At 27.5% G+C, this 16,459-nt stretch overlaps 1 long non-coding RNA gene and 1 other non-coding gene across 3 annotated transcripts; both read left to right on the top strand.

Moving 5' to 3' along the window:
- The first annotated feature begins 4,867 nt into the window (after nucleotides 1–4,867).
- On the top strand, nucleotides 4,868–6,518 carry LOC136088895 (uncharacterized). Of its 2 annotated transcripts, none has more exons than XR_010642610.1 (4): nucleotides 4,868–5,174; nucleotides 5,512–5,617; nucleotides 6,091–6,203; nucleotides 6,306–6,518. It is a non-coding gene; the product is annotated as an uncharacterized LOC136088895 (long non-coding RNA). The 2 variants fall into 2 exon arrangements; XR_010642609.1 differs by having other exon boundaries at nucleotides 4,870–5,236.
- An 8,120-nt stretch (nucleotides 6,519–14,638) lies between these two features.
- Nucleotides 14,639–15,965, top strand: LOC100213736 (uncharacterized). Its single transcript, XR_010642608.1, has 2 exons — nucleotides 14,639–15,243; nucleotides 15,654–15,965. It is a non-coding gene; the product is annotated as an uncharacterized LOC100213736 (transcript).
- Nucleotides 15,966–16,459: the final 494 nt, after the last annotated feature.

The following is a 16,459-nucleotide window of genomic DNA, read 5'->3' as shown; positions in this document are numbered from 1 at the left end:
AAAAAAATATATTTTTAAAATTTTGATATATAAATTTTGTATTTAAAAGTATTGGTATTTTAAAGAATTTAAAGATGTTATAAAAACTTTTATAAAAAAAAAATTATTTCCACTATATATCTATACGTTTTCTCGTTTTTCTTTCTCAACAATTTTTTTTACTTGAAATTCTTACCATTCCTTTAAACTGGTTAGTCCAAAACTTTAAAGATTAAACCTCGTATTTCCTCCCAAAAGTAAAGATAAGACATTGAAATGCTTTAAATATAAGCATTGAAAACTTGATAAAAGCATGATAAAAGCTTTGATAGTATGTTTATATCTATGATTTGGATCTTTTTCATTCTTGGTACGGTTGGGATCTTTCAATACTCCCCGAGTCAGGGCCGTCGCGAAGAGATTTCAAAGGAGGAGGAGGGGGTGACGTATCTAATTTTTTCCAACTTAGATCAAAAAATTTTTGCAAGGTAAGTATTTTATGAAGTGATTATCGCAATAAAAATGATTGTTCTCTACTGATAATAAACTTTTCTTTATCTGTAAAGGAAATGTCTAATGATAAAATTTATGAAGCTTCAAAAGATTGCAATATAGGCTAGTCAGACAATGACGATCGTAATAGCCAAGAGGAAAAGAAAACAATAGAAACTGCAAAAAGTTCTCTTTTTGCAGTTTCTCTAAAAAATAGTACTTTAATAAACTGCTTGAAATAACTGAAGAAAGTGTAAAAAATAGATTTTTCCTGTCCTGCTTCTTGGAAAAATCTACAAATAAGGAGAAAAAAGTTATAATGTAAACACCACTTTTCAAAACGTCAAATGGCTTACAAACTGCGATATCTATGTTATTGTTTTTTTGTTTGTTTTTTTCCTTGTTTATTTTGCCGTTTAATAATATATACAGTTTCGAAGTATATAAATAAAAATAAATATTGGCGGGGCAAGAAGAAGACTTATTTAGCCTTATCACCGAGCCCCATTGTCACGTATTTACAAAAAGCGTAATATAGAAATACCTATAGTTAACAAACATTTTATTTAAAAAAATATAAAAGTAAAATAGATAACAATTTGTTGTCATTTAAAAAAAAATAAAAGAATCAAAATTTAAGGAATGAGTAAGATCAAGCGAATAAGATATTATCATTTGCCTAAAAATTTAAACTAAGATTTAAAAATTAAAAGTAAATGAATTATTATACACCATAGAAATAACATAAATAAATTAGTATATTTCATAGAAATAACGTAAATAAATTAGCAAACGCGAGAAGTATATCACTAAGGTAATGAAAAAATAATGTTGATACACTCAGTGACGTAATTTTTGTATTAATTATTTTTTTGTATTTAAGTTTTAATTTAAAAAAAAAACATTTAAAATTGGATATATTAAAATCCATAAGTAAGAATGTCTGTTTTGATTCATTTTTAAACTGCTCTATATTAGTTTTATGTGTATTTACAATCATGGGAAACATTTTCCACAAGTAAGGTCCACGATAAAGAACTGAATATGAAGTAAGTTTTAAATTATATTTTGGGACAACAAAGTTGCTATTTGAAAATTTTGTTGTATATTTATGAAATATTTTTTCAAAATAGGATTGAAATATTTTAGGAGATAATCCTATATTTGTTTTATACATGAACATTAAAACTTGGAGTAAGTTGGTTTTAGACCATCCAATTTGAGTATTCGAATACTTGATATTCGAATACTTTTTGGAATAATTTGGGTTTTTATAAGTTCGAATACTCTTTGGAATAATTTGGGTCCTAATGATAAGACTAAATTTGTCTTCTTCTAGCCCCGGTCATGTAATTATTTTTTTATAAGTTACGACTGTAAATTTTTTTTTATCGGCAAAAGTGTAAATAAAAAAAAAAAAGAATATATTAGCGTATTTTTTTACTATTTGATATTCGAATACTTTCTCCAATATTCAAATAATTTCAAAAATGTATAGGCAGAGTAAGCTTTTAAAAAAGTACTGTTAATTTCTCTTTTTGCAAACGAAAAAAATATTTCTCTTTTTGCAAACGGAAAAAGTTCTTAGAATTTTTATATAACCTTGAAGTGGAAAACTTAAATTGCATTTTTGTATGATTTTTATTTTGTGTGACATTATTTTTGTTTGCTTTTAGAAAACAGTCGTTTATTTAGATTGCTTAAAAATATAAATACATATTTGTTCCATAAAAAAAAAATCTTAATAATAATCTTAATAATAATAATTTTTAATCTTTTGTGAATAAATAAATATAATATACAATTAAATAAATATAATATAATATACAATTTGTGGTTGCATAATTTAAAGTGGTAAGTTAAAATTTTTTAGATTTTCTTAGATAATTCATCTCTGGTTTTTTTAGCCATGTCAAAAAAATCCAAGGTATGGGAATTTTTTAAGAAAGACGAAAAAAAATATTGGTGAAGCCAAATGTGGTAGGTGCAACACGAACATAGGATGGAGAAGTTCAACTACTGCTATGATTAATCATTTGAAGCTACGACACAACATATTGATATCTAAATCGGTATCAAATGACAATGATGGAGTAAATAATATTCCTAAGAAAAAACAAAATACTGAAATAAGTAATATTTGGCCATTTGTAAAAAAAGAATCTTTAAATGAAATATTGTCAAAAGTTGCAGCTTTTGATGGAATGGCTAACACAGCAATGAGTAAATCCCAAGCTATAGCTGGTTACGTGCAACGAAAAGGTTATAAAATGCCGAAAAGTCCGACAACTATTTCAAAATGCATCAATAGCTTTTATAAAGAAAAATGTATTTTTTCCACATTTAGAATGTGTTTTATCCACATTTATTTCTATGAATTTGGTTTTATCCACATTTAGAGAAAGTTTATTACTTATAAACCACTCATTAACTTTCGATAATTGTTCGTTTGTTGTTTCAAATAGTGTATTAATATCTCTGTAGGAATAAAAAAGATTGGAGTAATCTGCAAAAAAGAATTAACATAAAAGCAAAAACACTGCTTAAATAGCTATATATTTGTTTTTTATCTGGATTTTTTGATCGCTTTTGGTTGAAATTGTCCGAAACAAGTTTGCAAAGATTTTCATTGAGAGAAAAAAATTATGTATTTAGCAGTGCATTATAAATGAAAACTTCTACACAGTAAAATAAGGAAGTTTTTAGCAGTGCATTATAAATGAAAACTTCTACACGGTAAAATAAGGAAGTTTTTAGCAGTGCATTATAAATGAAAACTTCAACACGATAAAGATGTTTGTTAGGAATATCTCCATATGATTTTTTATATTCTGTATTAACTGATATTTTGTTTTTGCTGCTATTTTTTTGGATGAATGAGTTAAAGCAAAAGTCTCGCTCAGAATGGATGCAATGATTGGCATATCATACTAGTAATTTTCTCTTTACATAAGAAAGGTATAGATCACATTTCCAACTTGGAATCATCACTTGGAAACGCTACTGCTCAAGTCTAAAAGCAAAAACAACTATTGATAGAGTTAATACAAAAAAGCTTAACAGTGAAGAAAAGATTTGGAATCAGATCTTAGAGCGCGCTATATCTCTTGTAAGAGTTCTAGGTGTACCAAACTTTGCTTTTTGTGGCTCATGACAATGAAAATTTTCTTAAAACTACAGAATTCCTTTCCTTGTTTGTTTACGAATGAACAATTTAAAGGGTGAAAAGTGAGAGTAAAAGACATGAACTTATTCAAGTGCTATCAACTGATATTAAAGATAAAATCATTTCATTGGTTAAAAAAACAAAATACTTTCATTGGTTAAAAAGACGAAATATTTTTCTATTATTCTTGATTGCACACCGAATATCAGCCGCACATAACAAAGGTTATGATAATATGATTTGTGAATATTGTTCAGTTTTCAAAAACTGCATTATTTTAATCTGCTGATGATATATTCTTTCTATATAATATAAATGACAAGATTAAATGTTCAAAAGAACTGATGATTTTTTTATTTTGGAAATAAAGCACTTACACAACATTATCTTGGAAAAGTCTGACGATTTCAAAAAGATATTGGCACAACAGCTCTCTGCTCTGATCTTTTTGGAATAACTCATTGTATACAAAAAAATGCTAACTCGGAAAATGTGCTGAGCTATCTTTGTCAAAACAAGTTAAAAAATGGATTTCCAAATTTTTTTGTATCTCTTACTTTCTATTGACTTTCTATTGACTTACCAATATCAGCGATATTGGTTCAGTCAATAGAAAGAAATGGGAAAGTGCAGTTTCTCAAAACGGACACTTTCCGCCAAGCTTATCTACGCATTTCCATGAGCCAAGAAAGACATACCATCTTTTTGATAGAAAAAGGCATAGATTAACGACTTAAAATGAAAATCTTATTGATCATTTTTCAAGAATATAAACTAGGAAGATACCGTTAAATCAAAAGAAAATTCCAGTGGAGTCAATTAAACAAAACTTACTTTACTTCAGAACAGATCATATTATTAAACTATAATGTTCATTTCACCTAAAAAGCGTATTTATTGAAAACCTTATTCAAACTTGAACAAGCGATAGTAATTTTAAGAAGATTTTTTTTAAAAAAAAGAAAAATCTTCGGTCTGGGTTTTTTACGCTACAAACATTTTTATTTTATGTTTCGGCAAAGTTTATCATTTTAATTTAACTCGTTTTTTCATGATTCACAGACATGATCATTTAACGGAATAATGTTATAGTCAGCCAAATATTATACCGACGCTATAATTATTAAAAATCGCCTTAACTACACCTTAACTACACTAATAGCATAAAGTTTTAATGACAAAATTTAATATTTTTTTCATATTCAAAACATCGTGGTAAACGGACGCGTTTTGTTACGCAGAGAAAAAAAATATATATATATAAATTTTCGCTTTTTGTTTTATTATTTTCATTATAATTTTTTCGCTTGCTGGATTAAAAAAGTTTATTTCATATAATGAATAAATCGAAAAAGTTATCAACATAATCTTGCATTAATGACGATAAAGAAATTTCAATAAGTATTGTTCGAGAAATGTTCACAGAAATGTTTCAAAAGCAGCAAAACGACATTCTTAAACTTATCAGCGGAAACTTAAAATTATCTAAAGACAGAATTGATGGCTTGAATGCAGAAATATTATCAATAAAAAAATAGTAAAAGCTTTTTTGCATATAAATAAACGACAATTTTACTATTTAATAAATTACTATTTTCGGTAAAATGCTTTATTTTATAATTTATGTAATCAAATAATACTTTATATAACATATACATAATATATATATATATATATATATATATATATATATATATATATATATATATATATAATATATATATATATATATATATATATATATATATATATATATACATATATATATACATATATGATATATATATATATACATATATGATATATATATATACATATATGATGTATATATATACATATATGATATATATATATTTATTTATTTACATATACAGGGAGTATATATATCATATAGCTATATAATATAATCCGTGGTTCGGATGGTTTCGGACGTCAAGTCCGTGGCTCGGACCAAGACCAAATGAAAATGATACTGGAAAGGTACACTTTCTTATACCTAAACATTATTACAGCTTTCTAGTCTATGTTTTTGTTTATGTGTAATTTATCTGTGTTGCTAATGATATCGCCAGTTTTTATAATGTTATGTTGTTAAGTAAAGCATCATTATGTTTTAGGCTAAAATAGAGCTTTAAATAATACTTTTATCCAGTTTAAATGAATAACAACTCTCAAGGTGTATTAGCTAAATTATCCTCTCAATTTTGATTGTCTTTAGTCAATAACGGATTTCCAAATTTTATGGGTCTACAACACTTAATTTCAGCAAAATTAAATCAAAAAGTTACGTCATAGAAGACAGAAAAATATCAATATCTGTTTTCTATAACTTGGTTTTTCTGAGAGATGCAATGTTTAGATTGGTTTAAATACTACATAATATAATTCATCGTTAAGCAGTCATTTTGATGGCCGTACATTTCTTTAGCGTATTCATTTTTCTATATTTCTAGACTGTTTACCGTTGCACTCCTGTCCCAGTTTAACCTAGTGGGGACAAAAAGAAAAGCCCGAGCTGCAAACAAGAGGGGGTTAAAAGGATCAGCTATTTTTGAATTAATAGTCGGTAAGTCTAGTGTGTTTGGCTGATCAAATCTAATTTGCTATTTTATATTACATTAAAACAAGTTACTGTTTTTCATGTTCACTGATTTTTTCGAAATTGTAGCCAAGCTCGAATAAAAAGAGTTCTCGACGAGAAATAGTTAATTTCATTCAGAGAAAGCTAAAGAACGCCCCTGATCAAATTGGGGGGTTGCGTAAACAACAACGCCAAAAAACAGAGCTCAAGAACCAGAGGAGAAAGAGAAAGATAAAGAAAGTTATGAATCTGGAAATGAATCTGCTGATGATTTTTAAATAAATATGTAATGTTCAATAATACTGCTGTTTTATTTATAAATAATTCGTCTATGTTTAAACGTAAAAGATGTAGAAAATGCTTACTCTTTTATATTGACATCTGAACGTGGTTTTTTTTCTTCTCAAGAAAAAAAACTTTTCTAGATTAAACAAATAACGTCGATTAACAAAGACGTTTTAAAAACGCATTTTTAATGACCAAAAAAAACGTCTTTTCGATGTCGAAAAAAGATGTCTTTTAGATTTGCATATTCGACTAAAAAAGGCGTCTTAGAGACGCATTTTCTATGTCTTTTCATGTTTAGAAAAAGACCAAAAAAGACGTCTTTTCGATGTCGAAAAAAGATGTCTTTTAGATTTGCATAACCGACTAAAAAAGACGTCTTTAAGACATCAGAAATAAGACTTTAAAAGACGTCTTTTCGACGTCTTTTTTCCCACTGAGTATGTACTCAATTGTTATTTATGACAAACTAATACTAAAAGAATTTCAAAAAAATCAGAACGCTAAAATTTAATCATTTCAATTTATTATGTTTTTTGGTATTTATACTTTTTTATTTATAATTTATAAAACTATAAATTTTTATCAAAATTCACGATTTAAATCTTTTCATGTAAACAAAAATATGCTTCTCGAGAGTCACTCAGATCCAAATATTAATTTTATAATAGTAGCGATGAAATCAAAAACATAAGTCCATTATATTACAACTTAAATACTTCAAATCCTGAAATAGATATAGATGCATTCTCAATCCTACATTTAAATATTAGAAGCATTCAAAACAATTTTGAGAAATTTAAACTTTTTTTACACAGCACAAAAACGGAGTTTAAAGTTATTTGCCTCACAGAAGCATGGTGTCACAATATTGAAGTTGAAAACAATTCAAGTTTTCAGTTTCATTTTAAAAAATTATGAAGTAGTTCATCAACTTAGAAACTCTGAAAACCTGGTGGAGGAGTATGCATCTTTATCCACAACTCATTAATTTACAAACCGCGAAGTGATTACTGCACAGCAAGTAATGATTATGAGTCATTGACAATTGAAATATTTAGTAAAACTACTAAAAACGTAATTGTGCCTGTTTTATACAGATCGCATTCAGGTAATATGAAAATATTTGATGAACATATAAAAAGTTCAATTACAAATAAATATGTTTGCAGTAAATGCGTTTACCTTGTTGGCGATTTGAATTTAAATGTATTAGAACATGACTCAAATAAAAAAAGTCAGAAGTTTTCTTAAATTAGTATTTCAAAATGGATTTATTCAACCATAAATAAACCAACTACACACTAAAAAATAAAGGTAGAAATTTTTAGTTAAGGTAGGATATGTGATATACCCTTAGTAAGGTATAATTTTTTACCTTATAAGGTAGAAAATTATACCTTTAAGTTAGAAAATTGTATGACAAATAATTGTTTTTAATATAATTTTCTACCCTAAAAGGTAGAAAATTATACCTTACTAAGGGTATATCACATATCCTACTCTAAGGTAGAAATTTCTATCTTTTTTTTTTAGTGTGTAGTTGGTTTATTTATGGTTGAATAAATCCATTTTGAAATACTAATTTAAGAAAACTTCTGACTTTTTTTATTTGAGTCATGTTCTAATACATTTAAATTCAAATCGCCAACAAGGTAAACGCATTTACTACAAACATATTTATTTGTAATTGAACTTTTTATATGTTCATCAAATATTTTCATATTACCTGAATGCGATCTGTATAAAACAGATCAAATTGATCAAATTATAACAAACAAATTTACAGACACAAAAGTTAAAACTGGAATATTTATATCCGATATATCGGATCATTTTCCAATTTTTATTGCAACTCAAAAATGTAAAAAAACTTCTTTCAAAAAACTCGCAAAAGTGAAAATAACTAAGCGATTCATTAATGACGTTTCTATTCTCTGAAAACTGGAAAAATATATTACAAATAAAAAGCATTTACAAAGCTTATGACAATTTTCTTCAAATATTTCAAAAGCATTGAAATAATGCATTTCCAGAGACAACAAAAATTATTAAATCTAAAATGTATTTGAACCCACGGATAACTACCGGAATATTAAAATCATCAAAAAAAAAAAAAAACGTTTGCACGAAAAATTTCTTAAAAAAAGATTATTTGATAATGAATCCAAGTATAAAAAAGTATTTTTGAGCTAGTTATAAATCGTTAAAAAAAATATATATTATTAAAATCAATTACTAAAATTCAAAGTCGACACTCAGAAAACCTGGAGTGTCATTAAAGATATAATGGTAAAAAAAAGTTATCAACTCCTTGTTTTCCGAAAACAATAAACATTAATGGCGTTGATATACTTAGTCAAAAAATCAAAAATCAAAAAATGTAAAAACATTTAATCAAGTTTTTGTTAGTGTAGGATCAAATTTAGCCTTAAAACTAAAACCTGGTAAATTTAGCGTAGAGTCATATTTAACTGCTCACAATACCTCATAATGACCAACAATAAACTGACTAAAAATGAGTTATTAATTGCTTTTCAAACGTTAAAACTAAACAAAGGATTAGGAGTTGATGAAATAAGCAGTAATGTTGTAATTAAATCTAAGGGTCTGCGTATCGTTATTGGTACATCGGTATGAACCGATATTTTGAAACGATAACAATATGAAACGATAACAATATCAAAAGATATAAGTTTGTCTATGAAACGATAACTTATCGTTTGAAACGATAACTGACTGGAAATTTATCGGTTGAAACGACAATATCGGCTTTTTTTTATCAGTTTATCGGAATACATAAAAATAACAAGAGATACCGATAAATAATGAAATATGAAATAACAATATTTTTTACAATATTCCTTTTTTTTTTTTTTAAAAATGCCAAATTTTAGTTCAAATTAGGGAATGCAAATTATGACGAAAATAAAAAATAAGAATTCGGAATTCGAAATTAAATTTTTTCGGAATTCGGCCGAATTCCGAAAATGTTTTAATTTTTTTTATATCTATAAAAATAATAAAAATAACTTATTTGAGATCATTCATTGTTATTTATGGGATAAAAAATACCTTCTTTAAAACTAAAAATTGAACATAAAATTATACCAAATTCAATTAGTACAGAAACATGACACGGTATATCATTTAATAATAAAAAATATGATGGCGGAATCAAAATCAAGTAAGAGTAGACGGACTCTAATATTTTGCCACAAACGCCGTTCTCTTCAAAGAATTTCATTTCAGATTTAATTTTTGAATATAAGCTCCTATTTATTATTTGTTGAGTTTAGTTGGAAGTTATGTTGGACGATAAATTCAATTGAATTTTGTTCTCCAACTTTTAATTTTTTAATGTTAAGAGCTTTGTTTGTTCTTCCAACATCACTTCTATTACATCGTCAGCTTCTGACTGCTTGCCTGAGGAAGTTTTCATGTTAGTGTTAAATATCAATCTTTGTGCAAAGTTTTCAATTACTTTGGCTATTGTTTTTCTAGTGAATGGTCTAGTATAAGATTCGTGAATCTCACTTTTTCCGCCATTGTGTAAATACTGAAGAGTTCCAGACACATTAGTTCGTCTTTGGCTTATTCGGTGTTCTAATTTCTTCTTTAATTTTAATGAAAGTTCATCAGATCCGAAATTCTCAAGCATAAAAGAAAATACCGCGTCAGCAGAAAGCAGATCTGCATCTTCTCGACAAAGGGCTTCAACAGTAAGCTTCACTGGGAGAAGTGCAGAGATAATATTTTTAATCGACAAAATTTCACCAACTTGAATAACGATATTAGATGCAATGTCAATCAATGCTTTACAACACATATTTTTAGCTTGTTAAACCTTTCAAACATTTCGACTAAGCTATTTATCTAGTTCTGGTGTCCATAAGAAGTTTCAATTGTTTTCCAAATTCTTGTTTCACATATACTTAAAGAATATCATTTGGTGTTCTCGAAAAACGAAATTTCTTTACAATCGAACGAACTTTTTGATGAGAAAACTAAATCCAAATTTTTCAGTCTCAACAAGCTCAGCTTCACTATAAGTTTGTTCAATTAAACCAACATTTTCACCTTCAATGTATTCCTCATCCAATTCATCGAAGTCACTTACTTGATCTTCTACACTAACACTTTCTGTATATGTGTGAGCCACCAATTCAGTTGTATTCGAATTATTGTACAGAACATTAATTACAGCTAAATGGACCGCATATGCGAAGCACAAATGCTGATTAAATGGTAAAAGCCGTCCAAAAGCCGTCCGTTTTTGCATCACAGCTGCCCCATCAATCAAATGTATATATTAAAGACGTAATATCTTTATCGATATTTAGATTGTTGTTTTAAAATGTGGTTTTCAGAGCCGTAATGCATTTCTCTGCAGGGAAACGTCCTTCAACAGGTACTAAACCTAAATTCCAAAACTGTTTCTTGCCATGGACATTCACATTTAAATAACATCGGTTTCTTGAAGATGTCCATTCATTCTTGTTCCATCTTCTTTTAAATTTATTTGCATCACTTTAGCCCATATTTTTTGTGCGTATTCTAAAATCATTTTGCGAATCGAGTTAGGTGATTTTGGTAATACATAATCTCGAGCGCCTCTTGCCAAAAACAAACTTCTCAAATCGATAGACGTACAGAAAACTTTGAATGGCATATTATCTAAGGAACACATTCGTGATACGATTGCAGAAAGTGATTCATCTTTTTTGTTGAATAAATATTTTGTAATCATCATTTTTGATGCGCTGCTTTCTGGACCTTCATCTTTGCACGACATCGCGTTTTAATACATTAGTATTGTGTATTGTTCTTAAATGCATGTGCTGCGACGTTGTCGTTGAACAAACGGTTTTTACTATAAATCATTCGGGTTTTTTTAAAATCATTAGCTTCTAGACCTGTCCGCGCCAATTTTTTTTGTTAGTTCTTTTAAATAACTATAAATTAGTATAAACAATAGTTTTTTTTATTTGTTTTTTCTTCTTTTAGGTTGCCATTAGTTTACAAAAACGTGAAAGCAGCAGTAGATCAAGTTCTGGAGAAAGAGTTGTCAAAAAGTCCTGGACTCGCCATTTCTTCTGGCATGTGGCAAAGTCGAAATAATGATGCCTATCAAGCCATCACCCTCCACTTCATCAATGAAGACTTCAACCACCAGATGTTTGTTATTGGGGTGTCACCCTTTTCTGGAAGCCATACTGCAGAAGCTATTGCAAACAGACTTGATTAGTAAGTACATTTTTATAGAAGTTTTTTTAGCTTAGTATAGTAGTACTTACATTAATACTTTAACTTACTATTACTAAGTAAGCTAATTACGTAGTACTTGTTGATTTGTTGTTGTACAAATTTTTATACAGTTTAACATATTTGTGATATTACCCGTTACATATAATATTTTTATACCTTTAGTTATAATTTTATAATATAATATTATAACTAAAGGTATTAAATTGTTATATGTAAATTTTAATTTGTATAATATTTGTACTTATTAATTTTTTATTTATTTTTGGAAACGTCTCACAGATTCCCGAAAACGCCGGACACAGCTATGTTGTTTGTGTTCATTACTCAGCTTCCAACATGAAGGCAGCCATCCCTAAATGCAAATTTGTTGACGAGTCTCTGCTCTGTGCTGATCACCTTTTGAACTTGGTTGTGGAAGGTGCAACTAAAGAACCCAAGTGAATTGAAGGTTTGGATCTGGAGTTAGCCATTAAAAAAGCGACAGAATTGTCATCTCTATGCCACAAGTCCTATTTGTTAGAACAGCAAATCAAGAAGAAGATTCAAAACATGCTGGATGACAACCACATAGTTGACAAGGAGGAGTTAAAGTATATTAAAATTATCTCACCTGTCAAAACCCGCTAGAACTCCACATTAATGATGATTGACAGTATTGTAAGGATGAGAAGACCTTTGAGCTCAATCAGGGATAATCCAAGTTCTGACCCTTACAAACTTGCACCCGCAATTCCCAGTTAGGATGAGTTTGACCTCTTTAACAAAATTTTGCCAATTTTAAGGATTTTAGGACCGCTTTTGTTTTTAATATACATTAACGACTTAAGCAGAGCTTCGAATATTTTAGACTCTATTTTGTTCGCTTACGATACCAATTTATTTATTTCCCATAGTAATATAAAAACTCTATTTAAAACAGCCTACAAAGAACTGCTAAAAGTAACTTAATCGTTTAGTAAAAACAAATTGTCATTAAACTTAACCAAAACTAAGTATATTTTTAAGAGACGAAATTCCTCTAAAGCTTCCAAACGTTAGCATTGAGAATCAATTTATAAAAAGAGAACACTCAATAAAGTTTCTAGGTGTTCTTCTTGACGAAAATGTCATATGGATAAACCACATAAAATTAATCGAAAATAAAATTTCTAAAAATATTGGCATACTTTATAAGGTAAAACCTTACCTAAATCAAATTTGCTTAAAATATATCTACTTCTCTTTTATTCATTGTTATCTCAATTATGCTAACATTGCTTGGTGAGGCACCAATAAAAAAAACTAAACAAATTATTTAACAAACAAAAACATGCCATAAGAATAATATCCAACGTCTCTCTCATTTACAACCACTATTTATTAATCTAAAAAGTTTAAATGATTACCAAATAAATATATATCATCTTTTCATTTTTATGTTTAAAATCAATAACGATACGATGCCAAATATTTTTAAAACGCTATTTAATAAAATACAGCACAAATATCTTACTAGACATGCAAACAATAACTATATTCAAGCTAAAACTCACTTTGAAGCCACTAAGTTTTCTATCACAGCTAGAGGCCCCCAACTATGGAGTAAAGTAATTAGAAATGACATCAAAACGTTCGCAAACATAAGTAATTTTGAACCAAAACTAAAAGAAATAATTTTAATTAATCAAAACATGAAGGGCTTCTTCTAGAGCTATATTTAGTTGTTGGCCTTTAAAATATTGTAAAGTATATTTTCATTTTATTTGCAAAGGTTTAAAAATTTGGTTTTTTAAAAACTTATTTTTTATTTTTTATTTTCTCATTATGAAAAACTAAAAATTTTTCCTTAAAATTTTAAATTCTTTTCATTAAATTTCCTTATTAGGAACTCTTAATCGCAATAATTAAAAACTGTTATATATAGTTTCGAATATTTTTTTCGTTTGTTTATTTTTATTTTTGCTTTGTGTTCAATTATTATTGAAGATAAATTTAAGAACTTATTATCTTTATTTAAAAAAAAAAAAAAAAAATTATTTGACAACATTTTTAATGACAAGATTTAACGGCTATATTATTTACGGATAATTGGGGCCTTGGTGATAAAACAATTTTGTCTCCTTCTTGCCCCCGCTATGTGTATATTTTACAAATACGAGAGTTGTAATTATTTTAAACGGCGAATTTATAACAATAATAAACAAACAAAAACTTTTTTAATACTCCCAATAAAATTTGATATAGTTTAAGATATTATTAATATTTTATTGGAAAACAGGTGACTCCAAATTAAGAACAGGTAAATAAAAGTCAAAATATCCTTTGTCATTAAGCATGAAGTTATCTGCCGATACATAAAAACTAAGGGTTGCACATTCATTAAACTCTTTCAACTCGTCTGAAATAAAAAATAGTATTAATGTAAGGCGTACAACTTTAAATAACTGCGTGCGTCAACTCCTGCGTCAACGAATTTAAGTCTATTGTCAAAATACAGTTTTGAGGTAAATTTTCTTTGTTTAATAAACAAAAGGTTGTAAGTAGTTTGCAAATATTTCAATGCATCTTTATTATATCTACGTGACTTAACGATGTTAATCATTTTGATAATATTTTAATAACTATTAATAAAAATAAAAAATAAGAAAGAATAAGAAACAAAAATAAAAAAAATAAAAAAAAGTACGAACAAACGTTATTTAATCTCTCTACTAGTAACTGCAAATTCTAAAATATGGTTATATTTAAAGTAGAATTCGGTAGAAACCGGTAAAGTTTGAGGTTGAGTTGCATTTAAAATTAACTTTTTTTCAACCCCGCGATGTGTTGTGGTTAAGATGTTTGTTTTTTAAATTATTTATAAATAACTACTTTGCGTAGTATTGAGTTTATAATTTAAGAACTCAATTTAAAAATGTTATTTATTTGAGTTTTATTTCTTAATTGCTACATTTAATTGCTGTTTTATGTGTAAAATCTTGCAATTTTTTTATATATTTTATTAACTAGAACTTTGAAAAAAAACAACAAATGGCTAATAAACAGAGAGTTTGTTGCGTGGCTGTAGACGAGAATAAATGGAGCGAACAAGCTTTTCAATGGTATGTAGAAAATAATTATACGAAAGAAGACACCCTTGTTGTTTTACACGTTCAAAGCATTCCTGATTTATCTTGTTTTAATTTGTTAGGTGGCATACATGCGCTTGAAGAGTTTAACGAAAAATTGCGCGCAACTGTTGAGAATGAAAACAAACTTAAGTTAAAGTATGACTTGCTTTGCAACCAATTAAATATCGAATTCAAATTTGTTACAATTGAAAAGTCAAGCTCCGTTGGTAAAGCTGTATGTGACTTTTTGTGTTCTAATTCTGTCAATGTTGTTGTATTAGGGAAAAGATGGTTAAGCAACGTCGAAAGTTTTATCTTGGGAAGTACAAGTGATTATGTGTTGCATCATTCGGATATCCCTGTTATTATTGTTCCTTTTACACGTTAGTTGTTTTTAAATCCGACTCTTTCAAAAATTCAAATGAAGTTTGAATTCTATAGGCCAATCAGATTTAATCTTAAAAATTTTTTTAAATCTTAACCATATTCAAAACTTTAAATCTAACCCGTTTTTAAATTTAAGGTCACTTATTTATTTTTGGCTTATATGGTAGACTTATATGGTAGTAAAGAACAGATATTGGATTTTATTATTTTTTATCTGTTAGATGTTTTAATTATAAAAAGTACTTTACGTACAATATAAATTAAATAATAAATAAATTTTAAATGAAAATTAATAACAATTTAACAAAAATAGATTATAAATATGTTAATCTGTCTGGGAATAAATTTTGATTAAATAACTACTTTTTTAATAAATGTAATTCTTACACTTGTATTTTGCATGCAGATGTAGGTAATTAGATAAGAAGACGTAAATACTTCTTGACAACTTTATTCGCTAAATATAAAATAAAATTGTACGACTGAACAAGTACACGAATCGATCAACTTGTGTGTAACATAAATGATCTATGAAATGGCCGTATTTACTAATTTAAAAACAAAAACATTTTTTCAATGCAAATTCAGATGAAGTCAAAGTTGGGAGGAAAAAAATGATGGTCCGCATTTATTCTCTCTTTTTTTTTATTATATATACACATTCTTAAATATTGTCACTTAAGTATTCATTTTTTAAAACATATTTTTCAATTTCTTATTTTATTTGTTAATATTACATCTTTTTAAAAACTTTACTAATATTCCAATTGTTACTGATAGTTTTTAATGTTCTATTTTATTTTTAATTTTTTACCATTTTTTCAATTTAGTAAGGATAAGTTTATGTTTGAGAAGAATGTGAATAAAAACGTTTTGCATGACTAAACAAGTCGATGTTCATCCCCTAACTTTGTGAACACGCTTCCGCGACACTTATTTGGTTATGAATGTGTGCAAATAAGTTTTAAATATTTTTTAACTTCCAGCTGGTTGTTTATAAAATAGCGCTGATCACGATGTTTTTAATAAATTCGCTCGTTGTTTCAACGCGTAACGACTCACAATCAGTTTTGCTACGTTGCGATCATTACATTAATTAAAGTCAATGCGAATAAAAATGCCAATACCGTCACCTATGCAAATATCGCGCATTAGATGAAACTAATACATTACTTGTTAACTCAAAATTAGACTTTTTTAAAATCGGTTCTA

Source organism: Hydra vulgaris, chromosome 12 (assembly GCF_038396675.1).
Source record: "Hydra vulgaris chromosome 12, alternate assembly HydraT2T_AEP".
In the NCBI taxonomy this organism is placed as follows: domain Eukaryota; kingdom Metazoa; phylum Cnidaria; class Hydrozoa; order Anthoathecata; family Hydridae; genus Hydra; species Hydra vulgaris.
This window is presented reverse-complemented; position numbering and strand designations above follow the sequence as displayed.